Source organism: Mesoplodon mirus (genome assembly GCF_964341445.2).
Source record: "Mesoplodon mirus genome assembly, chromosome: 9".
Lineage (NCBI taxonomy): Eukaryota > Metazoa > Chordata > Mammalia > Artiodactyla > Ziphiidae > Mesoplodon > Mesoplodon mirus.
In genome coordinates, this window is record NC_138985.1 from 14,965,480 (window position 1) to 14,979,874 (window position 14,395).

A 14,395-nucleotide genomic window follows, 5' to 3' on the forward strand; every position below is an offset into this window, starting at 1 on the left:
TCACCCACCGGAACACAGGCACTAGTCCCCTCCACCAGGAAGCCTACACAACCCACTGAATCAACCTTAGCCACTGGGGACAGACACCAAAAACAACGGGAACTATGAACCTTCAGCCTGGGAAAAGGAGACCCCAAACACAGTAAGATAAGCAAAATGACAAGACAGAAAAGCACACAGCAGATGAAGGAGCAAGATAAAAACTCACCAGACCTAACAAAATGAAGAGGAGATAGGCAGTCTACCTTAAAAAGAATTCAGAATAATGATAGTAAAGATAATCCAAAATCTTGGAAATAGAATAGAGAAAATGCAAGAAACATTTAACAAGGACCTAGAAGAACTAAACATGAAACAAGCAACAATGAACAACACAATAAATGAAATTAAAAATACACTAGAAGGGATCAATAGCAGAATAACTGAGGCAGTAGAACGGATAAGTGACCTGGAAGATAAAATAGTGGAAATAATTACTGCAGAGCAGAATAGAGAAAAAAGAATGAAAGAACTGAGGACAGTCTCAGAGACCTCTGGGACAACATTAAACACACCAACATTCGAATTATAGGGGTCCCAGAAGAAGAAGAGAAAAAGAAAGGGACTGAGAAAATATTTGAAGAGATTATAGTTTAAAACTTCCCTAATATGGGAAAGGAAAGAGTTAATCAAGTCCAGGAAGCACAGAGAGTCCCATACAGGATAAATCCAAGGAGAAATATGCCAAGACACATATTAATCAAACTGTCAAAAATTAAATACAAAGAAAACATATTAAAAACAGCAAGGGAAAACCAGCAAATAACACACAAGGGAATCCCCATAAGGTTAAGAGCTGATCTTTCAGCAGAAACTCTGCAAGCCACAAGGGACTGGCAGGACATTTTTAAAGTGATGAAGGAGAAAAACCTACAACTAAGATTACTCTACCCAGCAAGGATCTCATTCAGATTTGATGGAGAAATTAAAACCTTTACAGACAAGCAAAAGCTGAGAGAGTTCAGAACCACCAAACCAGGTTTACAACAAATGTAAAGGAACTTCTCTAGGCAAGAAACACAAGAGAAGGAAAAGACCTACAATAACAAACCCATAAAAATTAAGAAAATGGGAATAGGAACATACATATCGATAATTACCTTATATGTAAATGGATTAAATGCTCCCACCAAAAGACACAGACTGGCTGGATAGATAAAGAAACACGACCCATTTATATGCTGTCTACAAGAGACCCACTTCAGGCCTAGAGACACATACAAACTGAAAGTAAGGGGATGGAAAAAGATATTCCATGCAAATGGAAACCAAAAGAAAGCTGGAGTAGCAATTCTCATATCAGACAAAATAGACTTTAAAATAAAGATTATTAGAAGAGACAAAGAAGGACACTACATAATGATCAAGGGATCGATCCAAGAAGATATAACAATTGTAAATATGCACCCAACATAGGAGCACCTCAATACATAAGGCAAATAGTAACAGCCATAAAAAGGGAAATCGACAGTAACACATTCATAGTAGGGGACTTTAACACCCCACTTTCACCAATGGACAGATCACCCAAAATGAAAATAAATAAGGAAACATAAGCTGTAAATGATATATTAAACAAGATGGACTTAATTGATATTTATAGGACATTGCATCCAAAAACAAAAGAATACACATTTTTCTCAGGTGCTCATGGAACATTCTCCAGGATAGATCATATCTTGGGTCACAAATCAAGCCTTGGTAAATTTAAGAAAATTGAAATTGTATCAAGTATCTTTTCCGAACACAACGCTATGAGACTAGATATCAATTACAGGAAAAGATCTGTAAAAAATACAAACACATGGAGGCTAAACAATACACTACTTAATAACGAAGTGATCACAGAAGAAATCAAAGAGGAAATCAAAAAATACCTAGAAACAAATGACAACAGAGACACGACGACCCAAAACCTATGGGATGCAGGAAAAGCAGTTTTAAGAGGGAAGTTTATAGCAATACAATCCTACCTTAAGAAACAGGAAACATCTCGAATAAACAACCTAATCTTGCACCTAAAGCAATTTGAGAAAGAAGAAAAAAAAACCCCAAAGTTAGCAGAAGGAAAGAAATCATAAAGATCAGATCAGAAATAAATGAAAAAGAAATGAAGGAAACGATAGCACACATCAATAAATGTAAAAGCTGGTTCTTTGAGAAGATAAACAAAATTGATAAACCATTAGCCAGACTCATCAAGAAAAAAAGGGAGAAGACTCGAATCAATAGAATTAGAAATGAAAAAGGAGAAGTAACAACTGACACTGCAGGAATACAAAAGATCATGAGAGATTACTACAAGCAACTCTATGCCAATAAAATGGACAACCTGGAAGAAATGGACAAATTCTTAGAAATGTACAACCTGCCAAGACTGAATCAGGAAGAAATAGAAACTATGAACAGACCAATCACAAGCACTGAAATTGAAACTGTGATTAAAAATCTTCCAACAAACAAAAGCCCAGGACCAGATGGCTTCACAGGTGAATTCTATCAAACATTTAGAGAAGAGATAACACCTATTCTTCTCAAACTCTTCCAAAATATAGCAGAGCAAGGAACACTCCCAAACTCATTCTACGAGGCCACCATCACCCTGATACCAAAACCAGACAAGGATGTCACAAAGAAAGAAAACTACAGGCCACTATCACTGATGAACATAGATGCAAAAATCCTCAACAAAATACTAGCAAACAGAATCCAACAGCACATTAAAAGGATCATACACCATGATCAAGTGGGGTTTATTCCAGGAATGCAAGGATACTTCAATATACGCAAATCAAGCAATGTGATACACCATATTAACAAACTGAAGGAGAAAAACCATATGATCATCTCTATAGATGCAGAGAAAGCTTTCACAAAATTCAACTCCGATTTATGATAAAAACCCTCCAGAAAGTAGGCACAGAGGGAACTTTCCTCAACATCATAAAGGCCATATATGACAAACCCACAGCCAGCATCGTCCTCAATGGTGAAAAACTGAAACCATTTCCACTAAGATCAGGAACAAGACAAGGTTGTCCACTCTCACCACTCTTATTCAACATAGTTTTGGAAGTTTTAGCTACAGCAATCAGAGAAGAAAATGAAATAAAAGGAATCCAAATCGGAAAAGAAGAAGTAAAGCTGTCACTGTTTGCAGATGACATGACATGATACTATACACAGAGAATCCTAAAGATGCTACCAGAAAACTACCAGAGCTAATCAATGAATTTGGTAAAGTAGCAGGATACAAAATTAATGCACAGAAATCTCTGGCATTCCTGTACACTAATGATGAAAACTCTGAAAGTGAAATCAAGAAAAAACTCCCATTTACCATTGCAAAAAAGGAATAAAATATCTAGGAATAAACCTACCTAAGGAGACAAAAGCCTGTATGCAGAAAATTATAAGACACTGATGAAAGAAATTAAAGATGATACAAATAGATGGAGAGATATACCATGTTCTTGGATTGGAAGAATCAACATTGTGAAAGTGACTCTACTATCGAAAGCAATCTACAGATTCAATGCAATCCCTATCAAACAACCACTGACATTTTTCACAGAACTAGAAGAAAAAATCTCACAATTTGTATGGAAACACAAAAGACCCCGAATAGCCAAAGCAATCTTGAGAACGAAAAACAGAGCTAGAGGAATCAGGCTCCCTGACTTCAGACTCTACTGCAAAGCTACAGTAATCAAGACAGTATGGTACGGGCACAAAAACAGAAACATAGATCAATGGAACAGGATAGAAAGCCCAGAGATAAACACATGCACATATGGTCACCTTATCTTTGATAAAGGAGGCAGGAATGTACAGTGGAGAAAGGACAGCCTCTTCAATAAGCGGTGCTCAGAAAACTGGACAGTTACATTAAAAGTATGAGATTAGAACACTCCCTAACACCATACACAAAAATAAGCTCAAAATGGATTAACGACCTAGATGTAAGGCCAGAAACTATCAAACTCTTAGAGGAAAACATAGGCAGAACACTCTATGACATAATTCACAGCAAGATCCTTTTTCACCCACCTCCTAGAGAAATGGAAATAAAAACAAAAATAAACAAATGGGACCTAATGAAACTTCAAAGCTTTTGCACAGCAAAGGAAACCATAAACTAGACCAAAAGACAACCCTCAGAATGGGAGAAAATATTTGCAAATGAAGCAACTGACAAAGGATTAATCTCCAAAATTTACAAGCAGCTCATGCAGCTCAATAGCAAAAAAACAAATAACCCTATCCAAAAATGGACAGAAGACCTAAATAGACATTTCTCCACAGAAGATACACAGACTGCCAACAAACACATGAAAGAATGCTCAACATCATTAATCATTAGAGAAATGCAAGTCAAAACTACAATGAGATATCATCTCACACTGGTCAGAATGGCCATCATCAAAAAATCTAGAAACTATAAATGCTGGAGAGGGTGTGGAGAAAAGGGAACTGCTGGTGGGAATGTGAATTGGTACAGCCACTATGGAGAACATTATGGAGGTTCCTTAAAAAACTACAAATAGAACTACTATATGACCCAGCAATCCCTCTACTGGGCATATACCCTGAAAAACCATGATTCAAAAAGAGTCATGTACCAAAATATTCATTGCAGCTCTATTTACAAGAGCCCGTAGATGGAAGCAACGTAAGTGTCCATCATCGGATGAATGGATAAAGAAGATGTGGCACATATATACAATGGAATATTACTCAGCCATAAAAAAGAAACAAAATTGAGCTATTTGTAATGTGGTGGATAGGCCTAGAGTCTGTCATACAGAGTGAAGTAAGTCAGAAGGAGAAAGACAAATACTGTATGCTAACACATATATATGGAATTTAAGAAAAAAAAATGTCATGAAGAACCTAGGGGTAAGACAGGAATAAAGACACAGACCTACTTGAGAACTGACTTGAGGATATGGGGGAGGGGGAAGGGTAAGCTGTGACAAAGCGAGAGAGAGGCATGGACATATATACACTACCAAACGTAAGGTAGATAGCTAGTGGGAAGCAGCCGCATAGCACAAGGAGGTCAGCTTGGTGCTTTGTGACCGCCTGGAGGGGTGGGATAGGGAGGGTGGGTGGAGGGAGACGCAAGAGGGAAGGGATATGGGAACAGATGTACATGTATAACGGATTCACTTTGTTATAAAGCAGAAACTTAAAAAAAAAAAAAGAGTCATGTACCAAAATGTTCATTGCAGCTCTATTTACAATAGCCAGGAGATGGAAGCAACGTAAATGCCCATCATCAGATGAATGGATAAAGAAGACGTGGCACATATATACAATGGAATATTACTCAGCCATAAAAAGAAATGAAACTGAGTTATTTGTAGTGAGGTGGATTGACCTAGAGTCTGTCATACAGAGTGAAATAAGTCAGAAAGAGAAAGACAAATACCGTATGCTAACACAAATATGGAATCTAGGGAAAAAAATGTCATGAAGAACCTAGAGGTAAGACGGGAATAAAGACGCAGACCTACTAGAGAAGGGACTTGAGGATATGGGGAGGGGGAAGGGTAAGCTGTGACAAAATGTGAGAGTGGGAGATCAGCTCGATGCTTTGTGACTACCTAGAGGGGTGGGATAGGGAGGGTGGGAGGGAGGGAGATGCAAGAGGGAAGAGATATCGGAACATATGTATATGTATAACTGATTCACCTTGTTGTAAAGTGGAAACTAACACACCATTGTAAAGCAATTATACTCCAATAAAGATGTAAAAAAAAAAGAAAAAGAAAAAAAAAGAAAGCACATTTTACTCAAACATAAACAAAGAAACAAAAAATAAGACATTGCTATCTGTAATAACTTACTGCTTGCTTAAAATACTTAAATTTAGAAAACAAAAAATAATCAAAGGTACAGGGAAGAAAACAGATTTTTGAGACCTATAAGAAGGAAGAGAAAATAAAAAGAAATGTTTTAAGATATCACTAATCCCATTACTTTCTTGAGTCTATATGGAGATCAGCTGTATCCTATCAGTTCACAGATATTAAGTCCTATTCCTTTTGTAGAATTCATGAGTTTATGTTCACGTGGCTGTTTCTTTTTTTGCTGTCATATCTACGAAATGTTTCTAGATGAACTTTTGAGTGTTATGCCATTCCACTATGTTGGAAACCTGCTGGTAGGAACTGAGACTGAGCTATAAGAAGCGTCTCCATTAGTAGGTCAGAATAATAAAGTTCCCAGAGAATCTGTAATTATTCCCATGTGCAGATAGAGCTATGTTTCCTGGGAAACTCCACCCAGAAAAGGCATGACCCAGAGGTACAGTTTCCTGGGATGTGAACTACGAAACTTTAACATTTTCAGATTATAAGAGTATGTACTTGTACCATAAATGAATGCCAGGACCTGGATGACATTTTCTAACTCATGAGTGAGTTAGAAATTTCCTATTCTCTCCATAAGCCTTCCTTCCACTTTTCCTTGGAATAGGAAACCAGATCACACACCTCTGTTTTCCACTAGACACACACTGTGATTCTTTTGATACACAGTCTTTCTCACCTAATAAATACAGTATCTGCCCACAAAACCCAGTTTTAGAGTTTTGGGGGTGATTAATTCAACAGGTTGAATATGGATGATGAAAATTAGCTTTCCAAGTTAAGTTCCTGTTCACACTCTTACTTTATATGATATCTAGGTGTGTTTACAAAGCCATGATTCCCTATCCATGAGTAAGATGCAGATTCACATCAAGCTAGTTAAATCAATCATTTAAATCTGTTTGTGTTTCATTATGTGGAAACAGAAGGGCATTAGACTAGTACTTATTTTACACACAATCCCAACATATAAAGATAGTTAAAAGAATAGCTATTCTGGTCAAAGTTGGCAAGAACTGTGGCCCTTTCCCCTTCCAGTCACATCTCATTTGGGCTCTGATTCATCCCCACAGAACACAACGGCTACGTGCAAAATGTTTAAATAACTAGATTAGGAGATCTCTGACACCTTCTCTTATTCAAGTTACCATAATCCTTTTAATTTATATGGGCATTTCCATCCTATCAGAATATATGGAGCTAAACGTATATAATAGAAAAAAGTTTATAGACATATATAATACAAAAAATAACATACTTTACTAAATTATGCCTTTCAAATATAACAACTTAAAACTTGTTTTGGTGGTAGTCTTAGAAAATTAAAACAATAATTACACTGACTTCATTATTACATTAAATGTTCTTCTAGAAGCAAACCAACCTTTTTGGAGTAGTTTTTGGAGTACTTGAGTATAGAGATTACTATAGGTTTGAAATGATTCTCTTAGAGTTTAAATAGGATTATTTAGAGCCATTCTTGATTGTTGAGTCCTAGATAGAAATGCTATTATCTCTTTTTTCCCAACCCAACTCTTACTGTAAATAGTAGAATATTATAAGATTTGCAATAATTATGATTCTGAGCTTTGAATTCAAATAATTAGGTTCAATTTGCAGTCTAACATTATAGTTTTCTCTGGCTCAGTTTTCTCTAAAATGGGTATAAATACATCGTATATGGTTAAAAATGTTAAATAAAATTCAATGAGGTAATGAATAAAAATTCCTATCATAGCACATGTTATGTATTTGAAATATTATGGAATATTATATTGAACAACCATAACATAATAGTAAAATGTTATTGCAAATTGGCCAAGTATTATTTTTTAAAAATCTAATAAATATATACAAGTTACACAAAGAAGAATGACTGATTATTTCCAAAACCCTTAGGTTACAATAAAATCTGATGAAATGGTTTATTCTTATGTATACCAGGATTTAGAGTATCATGCAAATGAAAAGGCAGCTTCTAGGTTAAACTAATGCTCCTTGAAACTTTCAGCCATGACTTGGGCCAGTGAATTAAAACACGTTTGAATTAAATCAGAAAATAGTTACAGAATCCATTACTTCAGGAAGAAAAAAAAAAAGTCCACAAGTATTTTTTGCTAACATTTTCTTAAAAATTAAGTGTAGCAACTATAACTCCCAAAATAAATTCCAAAATTTTTAGTACACTCTGTCCAATACCTCTCCAGTTGTAATTAGGTTATTCCTCCCAGCTTAACTTCTGATGATCTTGTATTGGATTTCTTGTTCCGGTCTCATAATGATTTTGGTAAATGAAAAAAATTTCTACGTATTTTTTCTCTCATAAAATCCAGTCCACCACTGGACTCACTACATAACAAAATTTTTAAAAATTATTATTTTGGTTATTTTTTGAACAAATACTAAAAGCACTGTTTCTTTTCCTAATTTAAAACTACACAGTCAAGGACTGAAAAGTACATGAAAAGATTTCAAAAACATCTTTCAATATGTTACAATTCTAGAAACTGTTATAAATTTACTCTAGAGAATTTATGCCATTTACAATTATGTATGAATTCACTTACTATAAATTACTATAAACTAAAACTTTTAATTTCTCTATTATGATTTGTTCTATAAACTTTGTATCATCATTCAAGAAAATAATTTGCTGATATTTGTAATAAGCTTCCTAAATATCCAAAAACTTTAATTTTGTTTTTTTATTCTGTTACCAAATTTTATATAATTTATAAACATTTATATAAATCAGAATCATTATTTGGAATTAATACAATTAAACATCCCCAGTAGCAGTTACAATATCTTTGTTCATTTAAAAAAAATTCTTAATAAGAATATATCCAAAACATGCACTGCATTTAACCATGTAGACAAAGTCAGGTTCACTAAAAGTTGTGAAATTAAGATAGAAGATTAAACAAAATAATGACTCTCTAAAATAATAGGTAGTTAACAATTGCATATTAGAAAGCAGGTTGGCATAGAGTGGCAAGTCATTTATAAGAACTAATCCCACTATACTGGTTTTTATTTATGTTGATTTTCATTCATAATTTAAATTAAAAATCGTGTATAAATAGCCTAAGTAGACAATGAAAGTTCTGCAATAATCAAATTGGATAGTACATCATTTTAAATATTAACAAATAAATATTTACAAATAAACATAAGATTTTAAACATCAAGAAACAAAATGTCATAGGCTGGTGGACAAGGTTTCAATATTTTTTTAAACATAAAAGGTAAGAAGATTGATAACTTGGAAAACAACACAAGCCTACATTTTAAAAAAAGCCTAATGACTTCAAGAAAACAGTTCCTGCTTGCTGTTTCTGTTCTATAACTTCTAACGGGTGTTTATACAGTAGTGTCATCTCCTATCATTTGGGAGATAGAAATCTTTTTATTTAAAAAAAAAATCATTATGACTTACCTTTAAAAAGGCTAAGAAGGATTTTTCAATCAAATGCTCCAACATTTGAATGGTCAATTCTTAGGAGGACCAAATGGTATTCTGCAGAAAACCCTACACTGAAATCCCCATTATAAAAAGTGTGAGTTTAAATATGCTTTAAGAAAAAAAAAAAAAAAAAAAAAAAAACGAGACAGACAGACAGACGTCAGATCCCAGTGAGTGTTTCGCTGCAAGAGTAATTCAAACAAACAAACAAACAAACAAAAACCCCACACACATCCCACCACTGATATGGCTCCTACAAGCCTATTTTTATGTTCTGGTAAGGACCCATTACCTATATCTGAGATCCTCTGCAGTACTTTTTTTTTTTCTTTTGGACATTTTCCCATCCAAGTAAGTCAGAGGCCAGAGAGACAAAAGGAACTAACTTGCTGAGTGGCCTCTAATATACTCTTTTACTACAGAATCATTATTCCAGATGATAAACTGGGCCCAGGGGTGGAAAGTGTAGATTGGGAAGAATTATCAGAATCTAACTTTCCTGCTTGAAAACCTCATTTCATAAAGTTTAAACAAAACGCACTTTTCATAAATCTAAAGTGTGTTGAGGCTAACAATTGCAAAAATGACTGGAGACTGTCAATCAACAAGGATGACAAACAGATATTTAAAAAAGGAAATAGCCTATTGTTCTAAGTGGAAGTTCTTCACTGTTTATTATTTTCTCTTAGTTTTATAGAAGTTTCATGAGCACAGCAAAATCCTTCTATGAAAGCACCCCAAATTAAATTTCTCTTAGATCTCTTCAGATAAAAAGACAACTGTTACATAACATTTAAATAATTCTACTATTTAGGATGATCTTTTAATATAAAAAAAGCATATACTAAAGTTACTTTAAAAGAAAGTTATTATTTTAAACTCTTGCACTTTGGGAGGATAAAAAAGACCCTCAATATTAGAAATACATTTTTACAAAGAAATTCTCAGAAACATACAGGCAAAAATCAAAATCTTCAGAAGGTTAAACTGTCATCTATCAGACAGACCAGCTAAATAAATGCCTCTAAGTCAGGCTTGAAAGACAGCAACCTAACAGTAATAGACAGAAATTCATTTAGTTCATCAGATTGTATTTAAACCAGTCCTCATTGGATTGCTCGTGCTGTCACTTCTGGGCATGTGTTGCATCCTCTCATTTGCTAGCTGTGCAATACAACTGGAAAGGAATCCAAAGCACTCTTTTTCCTCTAGCATTGCTTTCTCTTTCCAGGATATTTTTACAGACAAATTTATTTAAAAATTAATAATAAGTTATAAAAGTCTTCAGGTATATTGGAATTAAAAAAATATATCTGATCATTTAATTACAATAAAGTAGAAATGGCCTTCTGTAATCTCATTACGATTGATGCTTTTCATTTAAAAAGAATAACTTACAGAGATTTCAGATAATTTAAAAAGATGATTCCCTTATAATTGTGACCTTTTAACTTTGTTGTATTAATAAAAAGGTAGTATAAAAGCTAATTTAATAATTATTTTGATTAAGAGTATCTATTTTATTGTATTTAAGCTACTTTGATACATTTCCTTCTCAGCCTTCTCACAGATACACACACATACACACACCATCCAATGTGACAATTCAGAAATAGCCCACCAATATAGGAGTTCAGATGCCATTTTAAACAGCATATCTTAAATATATTGAAAGGCTAGTTAAATTATTATTTTTTAAAATTTTGGCTGTGTCAGGTCTTAGTTGCAGCATGCGGGATCTTTCATTGCAGTGTGTGGGCTCTTCGTTGTGGCACATGGGCTCAGTAGTTGTGGCACGCGGGCTTAGTTGCCCCGCAGCATGTGGGATCTTAGTTCCCTGACCAGGGATGGAACCCACCTCACCTGCATTGGAAGGCGGATTCTTAACCACTGGACCACCAGGGAAGTCAAGGATAGTTAAATTATAATGAAAATTTGAAGACTGTTAGAGAAAGATGATTCAGAAAAAATACATGTAAAATAGATGCCTAAGCTGACACTGAACTTACTTGGATCACTATTTACTCAGTAGCCTAATGCCATTCAAACACTGTGTCTCTGGAGAGGAAAATGTCACACCCTCCCATGAGCAGCCCAAAGAATCAAATTTACATTCCCAGAGGCAGCTGTTAAGTGTTCAATCCCATAGACAACCGTTCTGAGTAGCTTAGCACATAAGACCCAGGAACTCTAGAGCTAAGTAAAATCTGCAACGATATATCTATATTTTGAGCAAAATATTCACCTTGAACAAGGCAGAAAACTGCCGCACCCATTTCTGAGTAATGCATGTTGGGGTTTTCATTTTGAAAATATAATGTATGTGCAATATTTTGAAGGGATATTTTTATATGAGGCTATACCTTGCCTTCTGTAAATCCACTACAGCACTAGATAAAATTTAGTAGAATGAAAGATAAAACTGTCAATATGCTTAAGTCAGCTTAGGCACAGTGCTTTGGGAACTCTTTTTTTTTTTTCTGGAAGACCACTTAGAATTTGGAATCAGACAGACATCCATGACTTCTGGTGTTACCACTGCTAGCTATATTGACTGGGGATTAGGAGTTAAATAACTACTTATTCTTCTTTTCTTAATCAAAAAATGGAGAATGAAGTCTTTATTGAATTTGTTACAATACTGCTTCTGTTTTATGTTTTGGTTTTCTGGCCGCGAGGCATGTGGGATCTTATCTCCCTGACCAGGGATCAAACCCACACCCCTTGCATTGGAAGGTGAAGTCTTAACCACTGGACCACCAGGGAAGTCCCCATATAGTTTTGCTTACTGTGCTAGGACACTAGTAAACAGCAGAAAGTGAAATTTAAAAGTATGCACTTTTTTGGCAGGGGGAGATTTACCAAATTTCTGTTCATACATGTACACAGCAATGTGTAAAAATGCCTGTCTCCATACATCACTCACACTGGTTTACACTAAACTTTGTTTTTTACAAGTACTTATTTTATCGGTAAATATTTAATTGAGTGAAGGTTCACCTATTTTCTTAAGCATATTGGCATTTATATTTTTTAATATTTGTGATAATATCTTTGTTCATCTTTTTTTCCCCACTGTGGGTTTGTTTGTCCTTCCTTATTAGCTAGTAAGGAAATAGCCAGTCTTCTGACATTTGACAGTTTTTAAAACTTTTTTGACTATTTTAAACTTTATTTTGATTGTATTTTTAAATTACTGACAATTTCAATTTTTATGCCATTAACTTTCCTTTTAAGTACTGTGTCATGCTTTGAAAGTCTTTCTCCAAGAATATAAAAAATAATAAACTTTCTTCTAACATTTGTATGGTTTCAAAAGATCCTTTAGAACGGTATTTCTAGATGAGCTGATTCATGGAATTTAACACTTGTGAAATAAAAGAGGAAGAGTAAAATATGTTGAGTAATTACAAACATTGCAACATATTTGAGAAGCAGACAACATAGGCATAATAAGAGTTCTAGAAGAGGAATCACACAGCTCAAGTCCTGACCACAGCTCTTTTAATAATAATAGGTTTTGTGAACTGGGCAGCACACAGTCCTCATATTCCTGATTTCCTTTCTTGTCAAAGAGAATAACGACAGAGCCTACCTACAGCCTCAAGCTGAAGATCAAGTTATATGGTAGATTTAAATTTAAAATGTAAAGATGTATGCAGATTCTATATAGTAGATAACAGTTTTTAATTGATTCATTTTTTTTTACAGTCTAGCAAATGAAAAGAATTTTGGTATCATATGCTTTGTAATTCTAGTTGTATGGGCAATCAAAGACCTATAAATTATGATGGTGATAAGGTAACAGAGTTAACATGTACTGGGGGCTTACTGTCTGCCAATTGTTGAAATAAGTGTTTCACATAAGTTATCTCATTGACCCACCACACCACCTTACTATGTTCTTTAGACAACTAGTGGAGGTCACACAGCTAGCATGTGCCAAAACAAGGATTAAAACCCTGAAAGACTGACTGAGGAGCCTATACTCTTTTCTGAAATAAAAAATATATATATAAATAAGTTCTTGATCAATACCTCATTTACGTATTCTTTTCAACACATTTGTTCAAATTGAATAACAATTATAAATAACCTGCTCTTAGAAAATGATATCTAAGTACAACAAACAAGGAATGAACAGTGAGCATATTCTGTAAGTGGCAGTTAACAGAATTATTTTGAGATTAGCTAAAACAAAATTCATTCTGAAGACCTGTAACACATTAACACTGTAAAGTATCTCAAAACATTAGTTACCGGTGTAAAACCACAAGGCAAAATTCGTCTTATCACTTTAATCCTTGGGCTAACTAATCATGAAGATTTACACACACACACATATTTATGCACTTGCATAAGACACCTGATTGTGTGTGCTATATAAACAAATACCTATTTTTTCAATAGCTGCCTTACATTTATTGAAGTATTAAACCAATGGCAGGTTCTACCTGCTTCATGTGGTGAGGAGGGGCTTCACATATATATTTATGTACATAAATATATATGTACATAACTTTAAAAGAGAATATTAAATGCACAAGACATAGCAGTACACGGTAATGCCAGCGAAAGCGTGAGAAAGTAAAATGGAGGTTTTTAATAACACATTTAAAGGAAAACTTCAAAGGACATCATTAAAGGTAAAATGAAGACCATCAGGGTCATTAAAGTTTAGACTTAAGCTATGTCGTCTAATGAATAGAGCACACAATGAAAGTAAACTTACTGCATTAGTGATATAAAGTAGACTTCCCCATATGTCTCATAGAAGTCATGGTAGGAGCTGTGTGTAAAAGACAGATTAAAGACAGCACCTCTGTATATGTGGATACTTCTCATGTGGTCTGGGCCAGATCAATATGTAAATTTCACAGGCCTTCTAAATATGCTGGCGCACCTATCTTTACTTGAACCATTTGCAAAACAGACTTAACTCTCTAAGGAGAGTGGAGAAAAGTCAACATTTAAACAATACTAAGAACTTTAAGGAAGTGTTAAGATCAGCACA

The 14,395-nt window shown here is 34.4% G+C and overlaps 1 protein-coding gene across 1 annotated transcript in view; it reads right to left on the reverse strand.

The window, feature by feature from the left end:
• Positions 1 to 14,171, reverse strand: part of LOC309809996 (platelet glycoprotein 4) — a 48,579-nt gene extending 34,408 nt beyond the window's left edge. The window contains exons 1-3 of the mRNA XM_082631638.1: positions 14,114 to 14,171; positions 9,355 to 9,452; positions 8,115 to 8,264 (exon numbers count right to left, since the gene is read on the reverse strand). The gene's annotated coding sequence lies outside the window, so the exon portion shown is untranslated. The remainder of the gene's footprint in view (positions 1 to 8,114; positions 8,265 to 9,354; positions 9,453 to 14,113) is intronic.
• Positions 14,172 to 14,395: the final 224 nt, after the last annotated feature.